This window comes from Podarcis cretensis, assembly GCF_951804945.1.
Source record: "Podarcis cretensis genome assembly, chromosome: 11".
NCBI classification, from domain to species: domain Eukaryota; kingdom Metazoa; phylum Chordata; class Lepidosauria; order Squamata; family Lacertidae; genus Podarcis; species Podarcis cretensis.
Genome location: NC_137180.1, coordinates 18,851,798 through 18,871,663, shown reverse-complemented (window position 1 = coordinate 18,871,663; position 19,866 = coordinate 18,851,798).

Below are 19,866 nucleotides of genomic sequence, written 5' to 3'. Positions count from 1 at the left end.
CACTATCAGCAAAAGCACTTTTATCGTAGAGCCACAAATATGCCTGCCAATTCACATCTTTTAGTCTTGCAAGAGCCCCAACCCTTTCCCAAAGCCAGCAGAAGGGTGGGGCTTTTCCTTGATCTTGCCTGGACTTCAGAAAGGCTTGGGGAACTATGAGATGCCTTGCTATTTTATTTTCAGAACCTTTCTGAGGTTCAACACAACAGGAAACCACCCAAATCTCTGGAGAAGGATGGCCTTACTGCCTCAGTTGTGCTAGGCTTTGAAGGGGCTTGGGTCAGTGGTATGTCACAGTGTCAATGATATGTCACAATGTCAGTGATATGTCACAGTCAAGGCCTCACATTTCCCCTTGGGAAACAGGCAGCATTGATGGCAAACAAAGGCCAACCAAAATTCAAGGAAAGTTGTGCAGATTGCATATGTAGAATAGGAAACAGATTTTATTTGTTTACTTACTTACTTACTTACTTACTTACCTACTTACATACCTGCCACTCTGGGCAGCTCCCAGCAGAATATTAAAAATTAAATCAAACATTAAAAACTTCCCTAAACAGGGCTGCCTTCAGATGACTTATAAACGTCAGATAGTTGTTTATTTCTTTGACATCTGATTGGAGGGCGTACTGCACCACTGCCAAGAAGGCTCTCTGCCTGGTTCCATGTAACCTCATTTCTTGCAGTGAGGGAACTGCCAGAAGGCCCTCGAAGCTGGACCTCAGTGTCTGGGCTGAACTGTGGGGGTGGCGACACTCCTTCAGGTATACTGGGTCAAGGCCCTTTAAGGCTTGAAAGTTCAGCACCAACACTTTGAATTGTGATTGGAAATGTACTGGGAGCCAATTTAGGTCTTTCAGGACCAGTGTTATATGATCTTGGTGGCCACTCCCAGTCACCAGTCTCGCTACCTCATTCTGGAATAGTTGTAGTTTCCAAATCACCTTCAAAGGTAGCTCCACATAGAGCACATTGCAGTAGCGGGAGATAACTACTAGAGCATGCACCACTCTGGCAAAACAGTCTGTGGGCAGGTAGGGTCTCAGCCTGTGTACCAGATGGAGCTGGTAGACAGCTACCATGGACACAGAATTAACCTGTGCCTCCATGGACAGCTGTGAGTTCAAAATGACTCCCAGGCTGCGCACCTGGTCCTTCAGGGGCACAGTTACCTCATTCAGGACCAGGGGGTCCTCCACACCAGCCCGCACCCTACTCCCCTCCCCAAAAAAAGTACTTCTGTCTTGTCAGAATTCAATCTCAATCTGTTAGCCGCCATCCACCCTCCAACCGCTTCCTGACACTCACACAGGACCTTCACCGCCTTCACTGGTTCTGATTTAAAAGAAAGGTAGATACAATCAGAAATTCCTTTGCAGCTTGTGGTATCAAGTTTTATTTGGAGGAGACTTATTTCCAGAAACAGTTGTACCTTGGTTCTTGAAAGGAATCCATTCCGGAAGTCCGTTTGATTTCAAAAAACATTCAAAAACCAACCCACAGCTTCTGATTGGCTGCAGGAGCTTCCTGCACTCAATCGGAAGCTGAAGGCAAGTTGGCTGTTTGGGTTCCAAAGAACGTTCGCAAAACAAACCAGAACACTAACTTCAGGGTTTATGGCATTTGGGAGCCAAAACATTTGAGTCGCAAGGAGTTCAGCAACCAAGGTATGACTGTGTATAGAGGTTGAGTGGTTAGGAATCAGCTAAGCACTGTTAAGCTGAATTCAAATTCTCCTCCTTCTAACTCTCATTCCAATTGGGCTTTATAGCCTTTTTTCATCCCTCAGGTGAGTGTGAACTGTTGTTGTTTAGTCGTTTAGTTGTGTCCGACTCTTCGTGACCCCATGGACCAGAGTACGCCAGGCACTTCTGTCTTCCACGGCCTCCTGCAGCTTGGTCAAACTCATGTTGGTAGCTTCGAGAACACTGTCCAACCATCTTGTCCTCTGTCGTCCCCTTCTCCTTATGCCCTCCATCTTTCCCAACATCAGGGTCTTTTCCAGGGAGTCTTCTCTTCTCATGATTTGGCCAAAGTATTGGAGTCTCAGCTTCAGGATCTGTCTTTCCAGTGAGCACTTGGGCTGATTTCCTTCAGAATGGAGAGGTTTGATCTTCTTGCAGTCCATGGGACTCTCAAGAGTCCCCTCCAGCACCGTAATTCAAAAGCATCAATTCTTCGGTGATCAGCCTTCTTTATGGTCCAGCTCTCACTTCTATACATCACTACTGGGAAACCATAGCTTCAACTATATGGACCTTTGTCAGCAAGGTGATGTCTCTGCTTTTTTTAGTGTGAACTAGCCACCCATTGGGATGCGGGTGGCGCTGTGGGTTAAACCACAGAGCCTAGGGCTTGCCAATCAGTAGGTCAGCAGTTTGAATCCCGCGACGGGGTGAGCCCCCATTGCTCGGTCCCTGCTCCTGCCAACCTAGCAGTTCAAGAGCATGTCAAAGTGCAAGTAGATAAATAAGTACCGCTCCGGCAGGAAGGTAAATGGTGTTTCCGTGCACTGCTCTGGTTCACCAGAAGTGGCTTAGTCATGCTGGCCACATGACCCGGAAGCTGTACGCCGGCTCCCTCAGCCAATAAAGCGAGATGAGCACCGCAACTCCAGAGTCAGCCACGACTGGACGAAGCAGTCAGGGGTCCCTTTACCTTTACCTTTTCTAGCCACCCATTATTTAACATGCAAAGTGTTGATAACTACACCATGCCAAAGCTAAGGAGAGATTTTGCATAAGAGCCCTTTTCAGTTAGCTTTTCTGCATAAGCAGTTGATGGGTAGAAGAATCTGTTCTCAAGGCCATCAGTGAGAGCTAATGTATTCCTTTTGGGCCCCTTATTTTGTACACACACACCCTCCACTGTGTGTAGGATTTACATCCTAAGTGACCTAGCTGTGTTTGAAGTGTAAATATGTGATATCAAAACATGCAGTCCCCTTGCAGCAACAACTTTCTGGATAACAAAGGCACTTGCAAGTTTCCATAATCAGGAAAGTGACTGCAATGGAATTCTAAAGGTTCCTGGCTTACACATCACACTGCTATCATGAATAAGCAATTTGCTTGACAAAATAAAAAGCCGTAAGCTGCTAATGTAATGTGCTAATCTGTCTTTCATAAGAAATAGTTAAACACTATACAGTATTAACTGATTTAGTGGTAGTCAGACAAAACAAAGTAACAAGGTGAATAGGTACATGGGTAAAATTGCATAAATCCTATATGTGTATAATAAGGAAATAAGATTCCATTGGTCAAAAGAAGAGGGAAAAACCAATAACCAGGAGGAATAAAAAATTTATCTTAAAACCCAATAGTGTGAAAGCTTACATCTTTTTAATGAGATGCAGGCCCTTGCTTGGGGGAAAAAACTGGAGTTGTGTTGCAAACGGCACCCGCTCCTTGTACAAATACCAGCAGCAGATTGCATGAAAAATGGTTTGCTTAGATACACCCTAAGGTTGAATAAACTGATATCCTTTGGGTGTGGGTGGGTGATATTCATTCTCTGTTCTTGGAGAAAGCTGTTACACTCTTTCACTAGGAAGGGGAAGGAGAAAGGCAGCCATCCAGTCATCCATGGCTGTGATTTAGTTTATCTCCCATGACCAATTATTCCCAGAATGAAATTAATGCCCATCAGGTGACAGTCATGAAGACAAAATGAAGCTGCTTTGGAATCATTATCTTAATTTCTATGTGTGTGAGTTCTGTGTTAGGGTTGGTCAGTATCTAGCTCTTTGATGTTAACTTTGGCTTGGAATTGTTGATTAATTGTTTTAATAACGTTTTAGAAAGAGCCAGGTTTTCCAGCTTTTATCTAACTATATCTTATGCAAGTTAATTATGCTGAAATTCTTGGGTTTCAGCCATATTAGGAGTAAAAATCCAAGGGCAAAGTTAATCAGTTTTAAGTCCCACTGATTCCACGGAAAGAAAAGTATATGCATAACTCTTCCATGGAAAGGAAAGGGACTTAGGCCAATTCAGATGTTTTGAATTCTTCCACACAGTACAGCCTGAATTCATTGGCATCCGTCTGCCTTGAGAGACAATGGAAGAGTGTGCCATTGGTGATAAAGTCAAACCGTTGGAGAGGTACAGCACCTGCTGTGGCTGTAGAGACCAATAGAGGAGAGACATGTTTGATTGCAGCTGGGGCAAATGGTGGCATCCTGTTTCATTGCTACAGGTGCACTATGGAGTTTCTTCTCTCTGCACTCCTCACAGTGGTTCTTTATCCTCTGGTCCCTGCTGTGGATACACGACCTGACAGTCTGCCTCCAGGCACTGCGGTGATTTGCAAGGGATTCCCACAGGGCAGGGTTAATTTTGCGAGCCTTCACATCATGTTTACAGACATTTTTGCAGACGTGTTCACCATATTGTGACTTGGGATAAGCACTGTCAGCAAGGGACTGTAATCTGTTGAAAACTACTTGCGTGACGTCTTTTCCCGGTACCAAAGTGGCCCCTGTAGTTGCCCCATGTGTGATGATCGTCCCAACTCTGGCACTGGACTCTTTCAGCATTAATAGATGTTTTCAGGCTGGAACCCTTCTGACAGCCTGGCCTAGTTCCTTGCAGAACTGGTCTTCAATCTGCATGCCAGAGATACTGTTTTACCAGAGGTACTGCCCCTCCCTAAGCATGACATACACCCCTGAATACAGGAGGAACATAAAAGGTAAAGGGACCCCTGACCCCTGGCCCAGTCGTGACCGACTCTGGGGTTGCGGTGCTCATCTCGCTTTATTGGCCAAGGGAGCCGGTGTACAGCTTCCGGGTCATGTGGCCAGCATGACTAAGCCCCTTCTGGCGAACCAGAGCAGCGCACGGAAATGCTGTTTACCTTCCCGCCGGAGCGGTACCTATTTATCTACTTGCACTTTGACATGCTTTCAAACTGCTAGGTTGGCAGGAGCAGGGACCGAGCAACGGGAGCTCACCCTGTCATGGGGATTCAAACCACCGACCTTCTGATTGGCAAGCCCTTGGCTCTGTGGTTTAACATACACCCCTGAATACAGGAGGAACATACTTAGGTACTATTTTCAGGTGGACATGCATGCAAGCATGGTGTTTGTAAAATGTATTACAGTGGTACCTCGGGTTAAGTACTTAATTCGTTACAGAGGTCCCTACTTAACCTGAAACTGTTCTTAACCTGAAGCACCACTTTAGCTAATGGGGCCTCCTGCCGCCACACGATTTCTGTTCTCATCCTGAAGCAAAGTTCTTAACCTGAAGCACTATTTCTGCATTAGCGGAGTCTGTAACCTGAAGCATATGTAACCCGAGGTACCACTGTACCATGCTTCCACAATGCCCCCTCACCGGGTCCAGCGGTGGGCGAGGTTTGCGGCCCGGCACACAGCCCTCCACCCTCCTGAAGCCACGCCGCTCTGCTGGCCATTGCTGTGCCCCCACCTCCTTGTTCGCCATGATGTCTTCTGGGTTCCTGCCAAACCTAATTTCAAATTGTCCAATCCGCTCCAGCTTGGGGGGCAGGGCCAGAGAAGTGGACCTTGACTTCACTCCAGCCCACTCCAAAGGTTGAAAAGGGGACCAGAGCAGATGCTTACAGCGAAGTCGGCCCGAAAGTGGTGCCTCTAATCATGGACAAAGGGCCAAGTTGTGTCTATTCTACATATCTTTGTTCTTAAAGCTACTTCTCCATATAGCGGGATCTCAAGTGCATTCAGCTCCATGTTGGGTTAGACGCATGTGTCTAAGATGCATGCCACACATGCATAGAAAAAGAATAATTTTTGGATAAAGAAATGATTCCTATCTTCATATCTTGCAGATTCCTACCTTCATACCTTGCAGACAAATGCACTGTTACACCTTTTTGGTATTATGGTTGTTAATATTTGGCAATATTGACAATCCCTTTGTCAGAGTGTGAAGAATATTAACATAGAACTGGTTTCTCCACAGTACAGTCATACCTCGTGTGGCGTTCCGCTCTTCTTATGGACTTTCAAATTACGAACGCAGCAAACTTGGAAGTATTTACTTCCGGATTCACTGCATGCGCAGAAGCGATCTGCCCTCTCCACACACGGACAGAAGCGCTCGATCGTGCCATGCACATGCACGGAAAAGGCACTCTAGTTGCGGACTTTTCAGGGTGCAAAGACACCCACGAAACGGATTAAGTCTGCCACTAGAGGTACCATTGTACATAGAGGACTGGAAGCTAAGAACAGAATCAAATTGTGGAATAAATTAACACGAGCAGCTCATTTACTGACAGCTGTACATCATGGGGGAAATGTAAAATGAGTCCTACTCAGGAGGCCCATTATAAATAGTGCACTTGAGTAATGCAAGCCCATTGATTTCAATAGGCCAACTCCAAATCCAACTTAAAAGGTAAAGGTAAAGGTACCCCTGCCCGTACGGGCCAGTCTTGACAGACTCTAGGGTTGTGCGCCCATCTCACTTAAGAGGCCAGGGGCCAGCGCTGTCCGGAGACACTTCCGGGTCACGTGGCCAGCGTGACATCGCTGCTCTGGCGAGCCAGAGCCGCACACGGAAACGCCGTTTACCTTCCCGCTGGTAAGCGGTCCCTATTTATCTACTTGCACCCGGAGGTGCTTTTGAACTGCTAGGTTGGCAGGCGCTGGGACCGAGCAGCGGGAGCGCACCCCGCCGCAGGGATTCGAACCGCCGACCTTTCGATCGGCAAGTCCTAGGCGCTGAGGCTTTAACCCACAGCGCCACCTGCGTCCCAAATCCAACTTAGTTGGGTGTAAACTGTTAGTAAACTTAGTTGGGTGTAGACTGTTGTGAACCATCCTGAGATCTTCGAATGAAAAGCGATATACACATTTAATTTAATAATAATGCATAGGTTTACACCCAAATCCAACTTAGTTGGGTGTAAACCTATGCATTATTATTAAATTAAATGTGTATATCGCTTTTCATTCAAAGATCTCAGGATGGTTCACAACAGTCTATTCATAACATATACTTCTGATTTAGAATTACAAAAAAACCTAATGTAACAGAGAAGTACAAACAAAAAAAATGTTTGCTGGTCATTTATCAAGTTGCTCACCTCTCAAAAGTAGTGCATTGTGATTTCACCATAACACCAGTTACACATCCAACAACATATGGCTAAAATTACCCAAAAGCCAATCACTTTGTATTTAGCCCATCATGGGCTTGCTACAGATATTCTTGTGGTGTACACAACATACTGTTTTCTTGTTTTGATGACAATAGTAACAAGTTGTTTTGAATATTCCTTTGAGCGTAGTGTGAAGAGCATGATGACAATTTTTATATTGCACTTGGCAGTTTTTAATTTCAAACAATGAAAAAAAGAATTGTAAGTTTACCAGTTGTATCCCCCAAAGCACACATGTAAATCTGTTGTTTTTGTATGCATGCTGGGCTGCTGGCATCTGCGGAACAATAAGGGTTCTACTGCTTTATAAATGGAACTCAAGTGAATTACATGGACATTTAAAATTCATGGACCGAAACACAGTTCTGTTTTGTTTTTTTTAAAAAAGACAACCACACTCTTAACATTTAGGGTTAAAATATTTTGAGAATTTTACATCGCAATTCTGTACATGCATATTCAGAAGGAATTCAACAGGACTTATTCCTAATAATTATGTGCATGAAAAGTTCCCTGTCTCCACCCAAGGTCCCTAAGATTTTCAGAGACCCATTCGCTGGTGAGTCTCTTATTCGGAAAGTTTGTGTACTCTTTTCATCACTGGATCTTGTGTTTGTATTGCTTTGTCTTGAACATAGTTTTCCCTCTCCTGCACCTTGCATAGTTCACCACCAGGCTTGCAAGCCCCAGATCCTGTTTTCTGCCTTTTGTCCGCTTCAAGCCACCATCTCCTTTATGCTGCAGCTGTTTTCATTGCCTCCTCTCCCTATCTTCTATCTTGCACAGCTCCAGACTCCCAGTCCCTTTGTGCACAACCTGTGCCAGCAGCTTCCCTTTTATTCTGCTGACTTCCTCTTCTTGAGTCTGCACCTCTCATGTCACACCTCTCTACTGCGTGTGATTTGTACTGCAATCTCTTGACAGTGTGTATAGCATGAGTAGGCAAACTAAGGCCCGGGGGCCGGATCTGGCCCAATTGCCTTCTAAATCCGGCCCCCAGACGGCCTGGGAATCAGTGTGTTTTTACATGAGTAGAATGTGTGCTTTTATTTAAAATGCATCTCTGGGATATTTGTGGGGCATAGGAATTTGTTGATTCCCCCCGCAAAAAAATACATAGTCTGGCTCCCCCCCCCCCCCCAAGGTCTGAGGCACAGTGGACCAGCCCCCTGCTGAAAAAGTTTGCTGACCCCTGGTGTATAGGATTTGAGGCTTAGGGTGTATTATCAGTGTAAATAGGTACCGCTCCGGCAGGAAGGTAAACGGCGTTTCCGTGCGCTGCTTTGGTTCGCCAGAAGCGGCTTAGTCATGCTGGCCACATGACCTGGAAGCTGTAGGCTGGCTCCCTCGGCCAATAAAGTGAGATGAGCACAGCAACCCCAGAATTGGTCACGACTGGACCTAATGGTCAGGGGTCCCTTTACCTTTACCTTTTAATGCTATGGTTACTTTTTTTCAGTCATGTGCTCAACCTCTAGGACTCCCCCATTTCTTTTGTAACCATTAGCTGGTCTTTCCTTGGTGGAATCTACACACATATTTTTAAAAATGCTGTGAAAATGCTTTTTTTAAAAAAAAGTTTTGAAAAATACATTAAATTTGGCATAGCTCGCTATCACCATCCAGTGTCACATTGGTATATTGCACTGTACAACACATTTCAAACGTTTTATTTGCAGCTGTATAGATGAGTCCCTGACATTGTAGTGGAGCATATAGATCAAGTGCGTTGATGGCCTTGGAAGCCAATAACTGGCTGCTCTGTTATCACAGAGGGGCCTATGCAGTTTTTTGAAGGGCAGCCAGTTGAAAACAAAAACTAGGCGCCTCCATCTTTGTGTAGACAAGGAAGTTTCAGCAGGTGGAGCTTGTAATGGGATGAATTGATGCTTAAGGACAGATGAACCCAATATTGCCATAAGCGGAGAAGCTTTGTTGGGAGTCCCACATGTGCATCAGATCGCTTTTTTTGAGCTTTGATGCAGGTCACATACTATTTCAGAGTATTAATCTTTCCATACAAAATGGAGCATGTCTTCACAAATAGTGGCACATTTTTTTAGAAGGTAGAGTCATACTCAAAAACCTAGTGTAACATGAAAGTGAGATCCCAGTGAGAATTACTTTTGGAGTGGCTCTGGATGTCTAAGATTAATTTGTCAGCATGATGAAAGTGCTAATGGAATTTATAGAAATGTTGCCTTTCCCATTTTTTTAACCTTTAGAAACAGGTCAGATCAAAATTAAAATAACTGCACAGTGCTGTCACTCGGATGACTAAGGTAACCTTAAATGAATTGCATCATAAGCAGGTTTAGGGTACAAGTGCCAGGCATATGTGCTGCTGATGCCCTTATTGCAATTTGCACAACACAAAACAGCAGCAAGAAGTTTAGAAACAACAACTCTCATTCCAGTGGAATGAGTGGGATTTATATGCCTTAACATCTCTTTACGATTAGGGCTCAAGGCTGTAAAACACACAAAAAAGTGCTTGAGTAGGCAGCATCACGTTGAAGGATTAGACCGAATGTAAGCAAATGTGCATTACGGAACCCTCTAGTTCAAGCACAGCATAAACTCAGCGCAGTGGAATCTTTGTTGGTATCCACAATATATACTTGAATTAATGAGAGTTGAGCAATCAGAAGTCATCAAAGCAAGAAGGATTCCCAGTGGAAAACAAGAGCTTTTCAAGTGGTCGCTATCTTCACTCTTTCCATATTATTACATATATATATATATATATATATATATATATATATATATATATGCCATTTGCATGTGTGAAGGCCAGGCCAGGAATAGCCGGGTGGCATTACCAGGAACTGAGACTGGGATAAGCTGCTGTTGACTCAGAGCCACTAAGGGAGGGATAGCTAGATCTAGTTGAGGGAAATAATCCACAGAGCACAGCATTGACTAAGAGAGGAGGCAGGCTCAAAAACCCCTCAGAAACAGGTCTTAGCTAGGAGGACAATCTGAAGTCTCTGAAGAAGAGGGATGCAGCACAGAACAAGAACACAGACTGGAGAGACTGGAGCGGCTGAAGTACCCTAAGTGGTAAATTAGCAACACAGCCATTTGAGCTTGAAGGAGACTCTGGTCCTAAACACATTACTTCAAGATAACTTAACAGGCTAAATTCCAGCCAGTCTTCTCCTCCTGCCTCTTATCTCCCCAGACAATTTTAGATTCAGGATTTGAAGAAATCCATTTCTCAGGGACATTATACTAAGTTAGCTCAAGAAGGATGTGGAGATCTTTTAAGATGCAAATTACGATATAGGAATTTTACATTTGTCAAAAGAAGAGAACAAGTTCATGGAAGATGAATAATCTTGCCGTATTATTGTCCCAAAACTGTCAAATATTTTAATTAATAGGCTGTAGGTATGATGTGCTATTAAAAGGTGGATTAAAAGGTTAAGCTTGCTGAGCTGGGAGGTCGTGTGCATGTTTTAGCAATTTATTCTGCTCTGTGAAAGATTTTTTTGATAGCTGGTGTTTTAGTCACTTCTCAACATGATCCATAGAGAACTATGCCCAGAGATGAGGCCAACCTGTTTTTATGATGGCCTTATCTTGTGTTGTGCTTAAAACATGATAGCCTTAGAGCTGATGTGTGCTATGCCTTTAAATATTATCATTTCCCACAGATCTCATGCTGTAGGAATATGCTAGTCTGAATCTACTTGGGAAGGGAAGAATCTGAAATTGGGGGTGTATGCAGATATAAAATTAACATATTATTTATTTTGGTTTTTTGACAAATTTATGCACCACTTGATGGTAAAAAAAAAACCCTCTCAAAGAGGTTTACAAAAGATAAAACAGTAAAATGAAGAAATAATCACAACCATATTTGAAACCAACAGGAAAAGCACTGTGCATTTATCTGCACGGTGTCACATGTGAGCCCAAATATTTCCTATAGTTTAGGACTTCACATGTGACAAGCTTTCATAAACTAGGAGCCAAACTAAATGTTACACCTCAGAAGTGTATAATGATAGCTGTTGGACTCTTGCAGGAGAGGAAAATCTCTATAGGATGCAGGGAAGGGAGTGCTTTAGTTAGCATTTATTAAGAATATTTTTAAACCCGCCTGCCATTACAGTGGATCCCAGAATGGGGGTGCAATGCATAATTACAATACACCTATTACATAAAAATCAATTACAGTTAGAATTGGAGGAGGGGTGCTAGTGGCTTCTCCCGCTCAGGCTCAGAAATTCCTTGCCTAGGAAGGTCCATCTTGACTCCACTCAAATGACCTTCCCTTGAAAGGCAAATACTAGTTTTTCAAGAAAGATCTGTCAAGCTGACTTGGTAGGTGGGTGATTTTTTTCTGTGAATACAGTGAGTTGACCAGCTGGCTATTGCATTTGTTTATTGCTGTGTGCAGTGCCTTTTTTTCCTAAAAAAATGTTTAGAGGTACTCTCATTTTGACTCAAGAAAAGAACCATTTTATAGTTCAAATTGGGGAAAATAAATCCAGTAAATGGACAAAAGTACAAAGATTCACAAAATGTTTAGGGGTATGCGTACCCCTGTGTCCCCCCCAGAAAAAAGCACTAAAGGTAAAGGGACCCCTGACAGTTAAGTCCAGTCGTGAATGCGGTTGCGGCGTTCATCTCTCTTTACAGACCAAGGGAGCCGGCGTTTGTCCGCTTCCACAGACAGTTTTTCTGGGTCATGTAGCCAGCATGATTAAGCCGTTTCTGGCGAAGCCAGAGCAGCACACGGAAACACCATTTACCTTCCCGCCGGAGTGGTACCTGTTTATCTACTTGCACTGTGTGCTTTTGAACTGCTAGGTTGGCAGAAGCTGGGACTGAACAACAGGAGCTTACCCCATCCCGGGTCCTTGAACCAGCGACCTTCCGATCAGCAAGTCCAAGCTGCACAGTGGTTTAAACCACAGGGCCACCCGTGTCTCCCCAGAAAAAAGCACAGGCTGTGTGTTATCTTCTGGGGGTTTTATGTTGTTTTGATTATCTGTATTTAGTTCAGAATTTGACTTTACTGTTGTTAGTCACCATGGGCACTGTTTAGTAATAAATAGAAAGAGCCACAAGTTCAAAGAATCTGTGGGTATAGGGCCGAGTTGTATGATTCTTTGGATCCTCCATCCAGTACTGACTGTGAGTTATTTCAGCATCAATTTTTAATTAACATTTATGATGATGCTATCATGCTGTTTTACCAAGTGGAAGTTGAAACGTAGCTCCATTCCTAAGCCTAAGCTTGTGTAAGAGAGCATTTATGCAAATGCTGCATATGCTCTTCAAATATATTATGTGACAATTGTTAGCATAAATTTCAAAAATAAGCACTCAGATGCACCAAAGCATGTAGCTTTATGAAATAACACATGATTTAAAGGAGGAAGTCGAATACAGTTTTGCAGCCGTTGAAGCCCCATACTGTTGTTGTTTTTCCAAAGTAGTTCAAAACTGTATTTTTTTAAAAATACCTGAATACTAGGAAATGAACAAATTGAGGATAATATGGGTGTGTCTCAGATTCCCTTGTCACCAAAAACGATTGTTGGGGTGGGAAGAGGTGATTGGTGGGGGGTGATTATACTAATCTTTGGAGAGGTCAGCGCTGAAGGAAATGTACTTCTGTATACGTTGCGATTTAGCTAGATATGCAGAATCATCCAAATCGATTGGCGCAGGGCCACTGACTGTACTATTAGAGCATACGGTGATGATACAATTTAACTCTGTAAAGGAGAAGTGGTGGAAGCCAGGTATGATGACTCTGATCCAAGGATCCATCTGTTTAGAAGTGGGACTGTCTGTCACAATCTGTGAGTCAATACTGGCTAAATAATCAGGTCTCTACTCTCAGTTTTGATGGTACCGTACTAATCATCTTCTCATGGAGGAGGGTCTGTCTCAGGTGCAGTATTCCCTCCGACTCATACAAATGATTAACCATGCCAGAACTTTGATTCTCCATATGGCACACACATGTGGTCTAAATCCCGCAATCAGTGCTACACCCAGATTTAACACATGCATTTCTTGCTTCTGTTTGGATATCGTCAATACTAAGCACATACAGTGGTACCTCGGGTTAAGAACTTAATTCGTTCTGGAGGTCCATTCTTAACCTGAAACTGTTGTTAACCTGAGGTAACACTTTAGCTAATTGGGCCTCCCACTGGCGCTGCACCGCCACCACACAATTTCTTAACCCAAGGTACTACTTCCGGGTTAGCGGAGTCTGTAACCTGAAGCGTCTGTAACCTGAGGTACCACTGTATATCCAAGTGTCATAACATCTTCCTAGGACAGTGAGGATATGCTCCTGGCTCCATCCCCAAATTTGCACAGCTCCTTTGCCATAGTGCTGATGTTCACATGTATATAGGGTTGCCACCCATTCCTGGAAAAACCTGATCGTCCCTTTTTTTGGGGTGGGAGAAAGGTGTCCTCTATCCTGTTGGATTTCAAATCGGACACCTTTTTCATGTATTCAAGCTCCTCCTCAAAAATGCATGGGCAGAAGGTGGCTCTGGTTGAGGAGGAGAGCGAGAGCCTGAGTGGGAGCTTGTGTGGGCAGAGATTGGGTCACAGAGAGTGAGGGGGCAGTTCTCACGGGCCTGGTCCATCCAGTGGAGGGTGGGCGGGGGGAGAGCATTTTTGCATGGGCAGAGGCGGGTGTGGGCAAGAGCACATTGCACTTTGGACAGGCCTAGTCCATCCGGTCTGGTGGAGAGTTTGCACAGGCGTTGAGGAGGAAGGGCAGCCGGCTAAAGAGCAAGATCGGAAGAAAAAGAAAACACTGAGTGCAGCACAGCAGCTAAAATGTCAGGGCACTTGCCCCCCATAACTCACTCTATGTGGGGCTGCCCTTGAGACTGACCCAGAAACTCCAGTGGGTGCAGAATGCCACAGCGAGACTCCTTACGGGGTCCTTGCTGTGGGATCACATTCACCTAGTACTATACCAGCTGCTCTGGCTCCTGGTGGAGTATAGGATCAGGTTTAAGGTGCTGGTTTTAACCTTTAAAGCCGTAGGACCCTCGTACCTGCGGGACCGCCTCTCCTGGCATGTCCCACAGAGGACTTTATGGTCTTCAAACAAAAACATCTTGGAGGTCCTAGGCCACAGGGAGGTTAGGCTGGCCTCAACCAGAGCCAGGGCTTTTTTGGCTGTCGCCCCGAACTGGTGGAACACTCTGTCACAAGAGACTAGGGCCCTGCGGGACTTGACATCTTTCCGTAGGGCCTGCAAGACAGAGCTGTTCCACCAGGCCTTTGGCCAAGACACAGTCTGACCCCCTCCTTTGGTAATCCTCATAGAACTCTAGCCCAATGGTTGCCATTAATTTCATTCTGAATTGATTTTAGAATGAATTGATTTTGGAATGCTGTGTTACTTTTACTGTTGTTAGCCGCTCTGAGCCTGGCTTCAGCTGGGGAGAGTGGGATATAAGTAAAATATTATTATTATTATAACTCCTCTCATGCAAAGGTGGTGGTGAGTCGGCTCAAATTCTTGCTCTCTGATTGTATATGATATATATTTTGGAAAATGAGGTTTATGTAGGGGCATAATAGATTCATTTCCAATCTGGCAATGCTTTTAAATACTCTCAAAGTGCGCTTCCCCTCTAATAGTGCTTTTGGGTTTTTTTGTTTCCCATTGACTAAAGCACTGGAAACCATGTTTGCCATTGCAATGCATTGCTATGAAGTCATTTCTGCCCCAGGTAAAGTAAATTTTAACACACACATCCAATTGACGCCCCCCCCCCCAACCTGTTCTGTATTTTGCCTGACCTGTCCCTTATTTTGCCTGACCAAAGGTGGCAACCCTACATGTAAAGAGAACAGAGATGTCTGCAAGCCTAAGCATGCAGATTTCTCTTGAATTGGGAACCACTGTTGGATGATTCTCCCAGCATGTTCATTTGGAGGTCCATATTTAATGCACCAATGACATATTTGGACGAGAGGACAGAAAGAACCTGGAGGCAGGTCCAAGTGCACAGCTATGCTGCCTTATGATCCTACAAGACCCCTTCACATGGTTGATGCCTGAAGCGAGACCATATGTTTGTTTGCTCTATTGGTGTGCAAGTCTTCTGTGGTTCCGTGATATGACATATAAAATGTTTTACACACGAGATAGAAAGTGCTGCACATTTTAAACATTAAGCAGATAAAATTTGAGAGACATCGTAACAGTTGGAACACACATTATTCCTTTTTTTTCATAATTAGGGATAATATGAAGCAAAGAGCGTCTTCATATTAAACGCAGGATATTCTTGTTGGCAAGCGGTCGTAGACCAATTAAGCTAAATAAATTAAAGTGACTACCATCTGGCATTAGTCTCAAAGTGTTTTACAATAAGAAAGTAACTACACAATGCTCTGAGAGATTACAAAAGCACTGAAATTCTAATGGGCGATGATTTCATTTGAGCTGGGGAATATGACACAGAAGATCTACGCACCAAATTTCAGGAAACAGAAGCCAGGGATCCAAGGAACAGTGAAACTAGTTCTGTGGACCCAAGAGAGCTTTAGATTTGTGGGTTTTTTCCCACCAGCATCCTGTGCCGCATGGCAAACTACTTTTGAAACGGAGGTAGCGATAGGTGGACTTCCTTCGGCTTAATTCAGAGTTGGGTCAGCAATTACAACCACCTTTGGAAAATCCTCTGCACACATGCCTGCCAACACTTCTAAATTGACTTGTGATGCTGGATGCATTGCATCATATATTGCCTTAACATTTCATCCACATTTTGTCAGAGCACTTGGCAGTCATTGCTACTCAGATAGACCTATGCAGATCCCTCCACAGGTTTTTTTTTAATAGCTACAGTTCACTGTAAAAAGCCTGGAAAGATGCTCAAAGGCGGGAAGTAGCTACATAGTCTCTATAGTGAAACATAGTGCGAGTTTATGGGGGCTCTCAGATGTGGGAAATTTTGCATTAAGCTTTCCTGATTATATTGCTAGCATTTCTGCTCCATTTTCTAAAGTTTCTTTCACACTGCAGTACCTGTTGCATTCTGGAATTGTAGCTTTTTGACTGCTACACCAGCATATCACACCAAATCTCATTCACACAAACGTTGTTTGACAATGTAACTACTCCCTTCTGCTTTCCATACACCTTGTGCTTCTGTTCCTCCCTGATTCCTGCATGAAAACAGGAGAAAAGAACTGTATGTCAGTACAGTGGACGCTCGGGTTGTGAACATGATCCGTGCAGGATGCACGTTCGCAACCCGCAGCCTTCACAACCCACAGTGGCGTGTCTGCACATGTGCGGGTTGCGATTCAGCGCTTCTGCGCATGCGCGACTGCTGAAACTCAGAAGTAACACATTCCGGTACTTCCAGGTTTCAACGGGTCCGTAACCCGAAAAAACGCAACCTAAAGCGTCTGTAACCCGAGGTATGCAACCACAAACTTTGTCACTTTACCCTTGCAATTTTATAGGTTAAAAAAAAAAAGGTAAAGGACCCCCAACAGTTAAGTCCAGTCACGAACAATTCTGGGGTTGCAGCGCTCATCTCATTTTATTGGCTGAGGGAGCTGGCGTACAGCTTCTGGGTCATGTGGCCAGCATGACTAAGCTGCTTCTGGCGAACCAGAGCAGTGCACAGAAATGCCGTTTACCTTCCCGCTGCAGTGGTACCTATTTATCTACTTGCACTTTGACGTGCTTTCGAACTGCTAGGTTGGCAGGAGCAGGAACCGAGCAACGGGAACTCACCCCGTCGCAGGGATTCAAACCGCCGACCTTCCGGTCGGCAACCCCTAGGCTCAGTGGTTGCAAGTGGTTGAAAGCTAAGTGCAAAATGTGCTTGGCGCCTGCCTAATTTCAAACAGTGCAATGCAACCTAGCACTCATTTCCAAATTATTTGGAAACAGGTTTTTTTCTGGAAGAAAACAACATGGAAATGAGTAGTAAACTTGTACCATATTGCAGCAGAGTTCCAGAAGTGGCTTTTATGTTGTGTGAAAGCTTAAATTATGGTTTCCATACATCAGGAATTCCCTGGACATAGCCGGGATTTGCGTCCATATTTTCACTATTTGAAATATGGCAACCCTAGCTTAAATATAAGGCAGCGTCAGGCATACTAGGGCAGGGGTCAGCAAACTTTTTCAGCAGGGGGCCGGTCCACTGTCTCTCAGACCTTGTGGGGGGCCAGACTATATTTTGAAAAAACACACTGAACGAATTCCTATTCCTCACAAATAACCCAGAAATGCATTTTAAATAAAAGCACACATTCTACTTATGTAAAAACACCTGGCAGGCCCCACAAATAACCCAGAGATGCATTTTATATCAAAGGACACATTCTATTCATGTAAAAACACTCTGATTCCCGGACTGTCTATGGGCCGGATTTAGAAGCCGATTGGACCGGATCCAGCCCCCGGGCCTTAGTTTGCCTACCCCTGTACTAGAGTATTGCAGAATATATGGGAACTTTACGGTTGTTGTTTTATTTTCAATTCATAACTAGCTTTGTTTTGAATTAGATATGAGGTTATTTGACAGTAACTGGTCTCCTCTGAATTGTGAAGTGAATCATCAATTATGTCTTTCGATAAAGCAAGATATGCAGAGACATATATGGTCATAAAAGTTCATAAGTAATAGCTCCTGTGAGATTTCTTACAAGTGGTTTCAGTGCTGAGGTCAGAGCAGACACACACACACACACACACACACACAACTGTTTTTGAGGATTTGGCCTTGGAGCCCATGTACTTTTTGTTGAGAAGCAATTCATAAATGCCACATTTCCATGAACAAAATGTTTCCAAACTGGCTTACTGTTGAAGATGGAGATTTTCAAATTATCGTGAATAATTCACTGGGAATGTGGTAGAGTTCTTTAAAATAACGACAAAAAACTTGCACAGTCTTTTCTATCATAAATGCTGTAAATATAATACTAAAGATGCATACTTCTTTCTGCCCCTGTTTTTAATATTTGTGAAGTACAATGATAATGTTACAGAACACTGACATGTAATCTTAGTAGAGAACATTATTACAGGGAGCTCCCCACCCACCCCCAGAAACTGAAGTTTCTTATTCAGCATATTTAATCCCTACAAGCCACATATCCCCTTAAGGGAAGAAACACTGGTCCCCTCCCCCACTTCACTTACCGTACATGGCAGATAATGACAAATTCTAGAAGAATAGCCATGTTAGCTTGTCTTTAGCAAAAGCATCATGGTGAACTGCGGCGCCGTAAACCAACAAATTTATCATAGCATAAGCGTCTAACAAAATAGACCTTAGTTCTTCACAAGAGCTTTTTGTCAAAATAAATTATTCCAGCAGTATCACTCTCATGTTTTGGTAGGTGAGGAAATAGCTGCAAGGGACAGAGGTTAGATATGTGTCGTCTTGTCATTGAGCCATGCTTTCATCAGGCAGGCTGTAAAAAAGAGGTCATACATAATCGGGACTTAACTATCTATTACTATCCTGCTGTGACAGCTCTCTGGAATTATTTTGACAGTTGATTTAAGAGGCTGCACAGGGTTATCTTATTACCTTGTTTACATTAACAGGGTACTTCACATTTAAGGGGCATTATAAGCTGATCTTGCTGTCATCTATTACTGTAGTGTTGAGGAATACACACACGTGGTAGCTGTATAATCTGGCCCACAGCCTGCTTTAAAACTGTGGTGGTGAACCATTTTTTGTCTGATGATCTTTTTAAGGGCCATATGGCAGTGGTGGGTGTGGCCAATGTATACATGCAGACACACTCCACACACATAAGTAGATTCAGCCCACACATGTGGTCACTACACATAGGGACCATGCCTGCACACCATAGCTGTCAACTGTCCCTTATTTGGCAGGAAAGTCCCTTATCCCAGTGCTGTGTCCCGCTGCTGTCCCTTATTGATGATGTCCCTTAAATTTCCTGGGTTTCAAAGGAAGCAGCTCCTCTCCCTCCCTCCCTGCCGGCCAGGGAGGAGGGAGGCTCCAACTGTGTTGCTTGGCTGCGTTGCTCACCCAATAAGGAGTCTAAGAATGACTGGGGGGTGGAGCTTGCATGCCTTGTGCCGATCAAATCGGCTGCATTCCCTGGGGACTCGCCTTTGCTCAGCGCTTCCCAGCAGAGAGGTTTACGGTGGTTTCCCTTGCTGCATCCCCTTTGCCGGGTTGCTGTGCTGTGGGAACCACCGCTTGAGGCTTTGTTTGGCTGCTGACTGAGCTTTCTGCCTTTGGCTTGGAGGGGCTCAGAAGTTGAACATATCTGTGCTAGGAAAATCCCTTATTTTGGCTGCTGATCCCTTATTTTCGAGGCTGCTGGTCCCTTATTTTCACAGCTATGCTGCACACTCAACACAAATAGAGCACACACAGAGACACACATACAACACACACACTCACTGAATTTGCAGGTATGCAGACCTCTCATTTTCTCCTGCATATGTACGCATGCATGCGCATGCACGCACACACAGAGTTGTATATCCATGCATACACCATACTCTCCGTCATTTCTCCCATGAAAATAAGGACGTCCTGTTCAACAACAAAAACCATCTTATTATTTATTCCCTGCGCATCTGACTGTGTTGCCCCAGTCACTCCTGGCGGCTTCCAACATATATAAAAAACATAATAGGCAGTCAGTCGGTCAAGTTTATTGCTTATAGCCAAAGGCTGCTGC